Raw genomic sequence first — 6572 nt, 5'->3', positions numbered from 1 at the left:
TTCTCTGGCCCTCCCTCCCCCAGCCCCTACTTACCAGCTCGGAGTCCAGGTCCAGCTCCCTGATGCAGCCTGAACTGCCAAAGCTTTCCAAATCTTTTCTGAATCGATTCTGAGAGCTTCAGATTGATTCAGACCTTTTAACTGGTCCCCTGATTTGATTCAGATATGGAGATTCGACCACTGAATCGGGCTGAATCTCCTCTGAATCAAATTAGCAGCCTAAGCTTCACACAGCCCTGAAGCCAGTACACATGCAGAATTTTTCCAACTATTTGCGTTGGTTTAATAAAAGATATTGGATTTATCCGAAGAACCTTATCTGCCTATGTCCTTAGATCAACATGGCTACAACCTACACCCCACCAGCAGTAGTGGCATTTCTATTCAGGCAGCTTAGGGAATCAATTGACTAAATGGCTCATTGTTCTTCACTACACAGGTGTTAATGACCATCTATTCTTTCAATGGTCTTGATGTTCCACTAATCAAGCTAAACTTTCTTCTGGCACTTTTGCTGTCTGCTAGCTCTCCTGGTCTCTCTTTTCCTATCTCACAGCCCTACAGACTGATTTTAGCTCTTTTCCAATTCACAGACTCACCCATGGAGACTAGTCTTCAGCAGTAGCTACAGCTTGAGCTTCTGGCTGAGCAGAAAAGGAACAATGAGCAAGATGAAAATGAGGCTGCCCCTGCTCTATGCAGCCACAAACCTTGAAAAATCTTTTTTCCTCCTTCATTCTGCCTTCTGCAAAATTAGGTGTCTTAATTGGGGACATGTGGTATGCAAGAAAATATGGTAAAATGGAATTTTAAGTATGGAAGTTCTTTAGTGGTAAAGTGCTCTAACATTGCCACGGCAGGAGTGCTTTCTCCTTGATTTCAAAATAGGTGTTAGCATCTTTCCAGTCACACAGATCACTAAATGGCACCTGTATTGAATATCAACACTGCATATCTTGCTATATTCCCCTTGACTTTGGAAATAGGCATTTTGGTGTTGTTTCATCACACAGAACAGGACACCTCCAGCTCTAGGACTGCTTGCAGAAGCACAAATGCAATCATTGGTTTGGCCTCATCAGGACCTCTGTACCTCACTAATCATGCTCTGCTTATGTTGTTAATTAGATACCTAACCCCTACATCCTCCCCAGTGATAACAGAAATACAGCACAGTAGCAAATCAGCTTGCAGCTCACTAGATACCAGATCTGCAAACCAGGGATATTCAACGCATAAGCATACAAAACAGCATGAGAGAAAAGCTGAAAAATGACGCTCATCTCCAGGGTCTCTCAAGTCTGGAAAGAGGCTCTAGAGATAGCAGCCCAAAATGGTGGGGTAAAAAACTTTATCTTTGCTACTTTGGAAACGGAACAATGAATGATTGGGTTTTTTTATTTTGCTTGCTTTACAACAGGGGCAGGCAATTATTTTGGGCAGAGGGCCACTTACTGAGTTTTGGCAAGCCATCGAGGGCCGCATGACAGGCAGCCCAGGGCAGATTAATATTAATTTTCTAAATTTTTTAGGGGCCCGATGGGCTGGATAGAATGGCCTGACGGGCTGCATCTGGCCTGTGGGCTGCATTTTGCCCACCCCTGCTTTGCAAGTTTGGTATCTGCAATACCCATACTCTCAAGGCTGCCAGCACTAACTGCTGCCCAATGTTTGGGTAACCTGAGAGCAAGGAAGATATTGGGGAGCTAGTGGAGGCTTCTGTGAAGAATAGAATGGCAGTGCTGGGATTTAGGGGATTTCTGAGACAAAAAGAAGAGAATGACCAAGAGGCCAAGAAAGCAGGCACCGTAGTATCCAAGGAGCTTGATTTGACTTGAGAGTTGGGAGAAAGGAGCTTGCAGAACTGGGCTATGGTCAACCAGCCAATACAAGGGGACATGGAGATACAACTCCAGGACTTTATGAACATGCAAATGGAGTAGGTGAAGAACATGCTCCATCAAAGCTGTCATTCATTTTCCACCTCTTGTGCCCTGGGAACTCCACAAGATGCACGAGCTGCAAAGTTCACCAACCCAACCCTGGTGAATTTTGCTGAGCAATTCCAGTGAAAAAAGGCCACTCACCATGGCCTTACTGCTGTTTGTTCTGATTGCACTTTAAGGGTGATGAAATCATGTTTTGTTTGCATTATTTTCCCCCATCAGCCAAACCACTGTTCTTTGTGAAATGCACAACAACCCTGCCTGTAGACCATGAGCTTCCCTAGGTCTTCAGGGACTCACAGAGTTCATGCACTGTGAGAGAAAGGTACACAATGTGGCAGACCTCACAGATCAATTACTTGCAACTCTCTGTTTGACCATCCCACTTTGAATTTAGAAACACGTACAGCCCCTATGCCTCTAGTCAAGTATTTCCCAACAGCTGCTCAAAGTCATTATGCCCTTTCCTCAGAGTGGGCTCATCTACACGAGACACTAACTGTGTAGTAGCCTAATAACACTTCACAGTAGTGTGCCAGGCAGAAACTGTGCTAATACACTACAGGGCAGTAGTATTAGGCTACTGTGCAATAAGCATCACTAAAAACCCATGTGCTGGTGCTACTGCACAGTAATCCAAGTTACTGTACATTGATTTAGTACTTGGTTAACTGAGTACTAAACTTAATGCACAGTAACTACGGCGCATTAATGAATGTGTAGCTGCTCCTAGTGTATACACAAGGCATTCCTCAAGGTACACAGAGATAACATGTCCCTGGTGATGGCCATTTTGGAAGAAATGTTTTGCAGGCTTTTCAAAGCATCCTGAAGTTTTCTGAACCTCTGCCCCAGGCCTCTGGGAGGTTCACTTGCTCATGGATGTTATGCAGAATACAGTATATTCTGAGGAAGGTATTGCCTGGCTGCCTCAAACCTTCCATTTAGTGTCTGCCATGTACCATTTGCTCTCTGAGTATATATTAACCAAATATTTTCTTGTCATTGCAGTGGCAGGGCATTGGCACTGTCCTCATCTCTGATTTTCACCTATTGCATCTTGATGTTTCCGATTTTGTGACTTGTATTATGTGAATGTTTGCAGTGGCAATTTGGGAGTATCTTTGAGTAAATGGTGGTTTGCAAACACAGGGGACTGAACTTGATGACACAGGAGCCCCTTCCTGTTCTGTGTTTCTGTGTTCCCAAAGGCCCTTCCATTGTCATTCTGCAGCTGCTTAGGTGATAAGCAGATCTTTTTTTTTTTTTACGATCCAAGCATCCTGTAAAAGGCCTTATTATCTGGGGTAGCAGAGGCTAAGCAGGGTCCTCCAGAATAAAAGGAGGATGTTGACACCATAACATTAGTGCTGTACTTGCAAATTCCCTGATTTCCTTGTGGGGAAACAGGCAGGAGGTCCAAAAAAAATCTAGCTTTATAAATGCTTCCACATGAACCAACATTAATACTAGTAAACGTACTATGGGGTCAACCAGTCTTGAAGTATCATGGAGAATTACCTCTTCTATTTATAGACTCCGAGGTTTGGTGAAGGAGGCAATTTCTATTAATTGGGCAATCCTATTCATGCAAAGCATCACTCCTGTGGACTGGCAGGTCTTATGACACAGAGCAACAGTGTCTTATAATCATGGTGCACATGTCCATCATAACAGCTTGCAACAGGTGATCTGTTCAGGAGAGATTGGATAACCACTGACTGGTAGCACTTTTGTGGTTGCTGGTTTCCAGATGGTAATGGCAGGTAAGGTTGTTCTCATGTTGATGAATTGCCTCTGGGTCAAGATCTGTTCAGATACCCAGGAGAGCACCTCTGTCACTGTGAAGTTCTGCAGCTTGTGTTGGTCATCCTAGATCTGCAGCACAATCTTCTTCTACCAGTACATGCATGATTCTGCAGCTAAAGGAAGTTTGTCCTGGATTATTGGTTCCAGGACCAGTCTCACAGGAGTTTGTGAGTGGGCTTTAATTCCTAAAGACCTGTGATTGGGAGGGAAGCAGTATGGACATGACCTCAGTCTTCTCTTCAGGTCTGTCTGTTTTCTTGTTCTCCTCTAGATCTAGTTGCAATGGGGGTGCTGTAGCATTAGCTGCTACTGCTCCAAAAACTCCAGCCTGAACTGCTTGGTGGCACAGTGGTTGACTTGTAAATGTAAGCAGCCACCTGAGAACAGTGTCCCAAATACATTTGCACAAGCTGCTGTGTAGGCTTGACTACCAGCAATGGTCTTTTAGGAGTTTGAAAATGGCACCAGCTATCTAAAAAAATAAAATCATTGGGCAGCAAGAGATAAATTTGTGATTTTTACAGTTTGACTTTGGATCTAGAATGCAGTGACTTCCAGATTCTACTAGATTTCTCACCACGTACTGCAGGAACAATCCCTCAGTAGTGCAAAAGAGTATTATCTACACACCCACAAGGCTGTGCAGATGCTTCAGAGGAAATCCCTCTAACTGGCAGCGATGATTCAGTGAGATAAAGGCAGTGTGCTCATTCAGTTGTGCCTACTTCATACCAATTAAAACGACGCACTTACATCAAAGACTCATGCTTTGATGTAAATCCCCTTGTGTAGGCAAGCCCTTAGCCCTGCAGCTTGACTTCCCACTTACTTCAACAGAGGGGAGGGTGCAGCTGTAGTTACAGCCTCATGTGATATTGCTATTCAAATCTCACAAGAACCATGCCAAAGTCTTTCAGCAAAGAGTAGGAAGCAGAGAAACTATACTCAGTGCTTTAAAAAAAATAAGAATAAAAGGAGGAGGGTACATTTACCTGGCATTAAGCAGCAGTAAAGGGAAACCCCAGCTCTTTCAATTCTTTGTTAAGCATTTAAATGCTGTGATGGGTATAAAAAGATATTTGATACCTGTTCTGCTTCTGCAGCTTTTCAAAGCTGTAGGAAGTGTTCAAGGCTGTGGTAAGTGTTCGTTCTGGAGGTTACTTTTGTTTCTGAACAAGCCACAGGTTTTTTTAAAAGAATAAAAGTATCAACTCCCTAAACTTGCTAGGTTTTGTGAAAAATAGCAAGTTATGGAAATGCTTCAAAAACTGTAGCTGAGGTGTCAGTGAAGGAAACCACTATTGCCAGGTAATATATTAACTAGACTAACTCAAAGCCATTCAACCTCATGGTGGCCAAGGAGCCACAAACTGGGAACCACACACTGTGTGGGCCTCTGGCAGCATGGGCAACCCCTCCACTTCACCATGAGGGCAGCCCAACCCCCTGAGCCATGCATGTAGTTTCACTCTGCTCCTGGCCAGGCATGCTGCATGGGCAGCTCCCTGCTTGCACCCTCCCTTGCCACACACCCAGCATGGGATGCCCAGTTCCATCTCATGTAGTGCATGCAACACATGCATCCTGACTCCTCTACTGCATATACCTCACAGACAGTGCCCCCCTCTACCTTGGTGCGCAGCATGGGCAGCCTAGCTCCCCCGTGCCACGCACGCAATGCAAGTAGCCCAGCCCCTCTGCACACAGTGGGAGTGGCTTCCTCCCACTGTGCTACCCCACCCCCTGGAGTGAAAGCAAGAGTGGAAGCCAGGAGGGAGTGGGGAGCTTAGAGACCCCAGCTGCTATGGCATCAAAAGTAATGAGAGGAATAGTGACAGGGCAGGAGCTCACAGGCCACATGTAAGCCATTTATGAGCTGCATGCAGCCTGCAAACTGCCAGTTGGACAGCCCTAGACTAACCAATTCTCTTGCAATGGATCTGATTTCTAGGGGCTGGGCTGGGCACTAGGGTGCATGGTTGACAGTTCAGAGGTTGCAAATTTGAGGCCATAGCAGAACTGCTTATAGTATGGCCATGTCAGATTCCAATTAATCTACAAATTCTGCTAAATACCTTGTCAGAAGGGCACAAAGAAGGTAGGATCTAATTTCTCATTAGATTGACAATTAGACTAATAAAGTGAGAGGGGTTCTTCATTCACTGCTATGCTTGTCAGATATACCCAATATGTGTAGTGTGCTTGGTGATAAAATTCTGTGTGCCAAAATGCAAGTATCAAGACACAACCAAACCTTCAAAAACCCCTGGCCCTCCCAATGTTAATCTTCTAACGATTCATTTTGCTCTGCACTAGTAAGACCTCTTTTCAGTCTTCCTTGTTTCCACATTCTTTATTCCTCTCCTCCAATTCCTCAAGCAGCTGTACTTTGCCCTAGGGAGTACATAATTCACATAGTCTGGCATTTATTCTCTCATGGCATATGCAGAACTATCATTCACATGCATGATAATGATGTTTCCTTCCAATGGAAAATAATCTGCTTTATGGCTAACTAATGAAGTTGTGAATGATGGCTAGAAAATGGTATTTAAGGGTTTGCTTTTGGGAATCGGCTTGTAGGTAGATATTCATTTGAACACTGGTCCAGGGCAACAGCAAGGGTTAATTTATTTCTAAAAGCCTGTTTGTGCCAAAATTTACTTCCAGGCCCACTGTGTCTGACACAAGAAAGCAGCAAGCAGACACACAGGCTGGGAAATTGAAGACATAGAATCATCATAGAATCATAGAAGTAGGGTCGGAAGGGACCTTGTGGATCTTCAAGTCCGCCCCCCTGCCTGGGCAGGAGAGAAA

The sequence above is a fragment of the Alligator sinensis genome, unplaced genomic scaffold, assembly GCF_000455745.1.
Source record: "Alligator sinensis unplaced genomic scaffold, ASM45574v1 scaffold281_3, whole genome shotgun sequence".
Lineage (NCBI taxonomy): Eukaryota > Metazoa > Chordata > Crocodylia > Alligatoridae > Alligator > Alligator sinensis.
The sequence above is the reverse complement of the archived record's forward strand: the minus strand, read 5'-3'. Positions refer to the sequence as shown.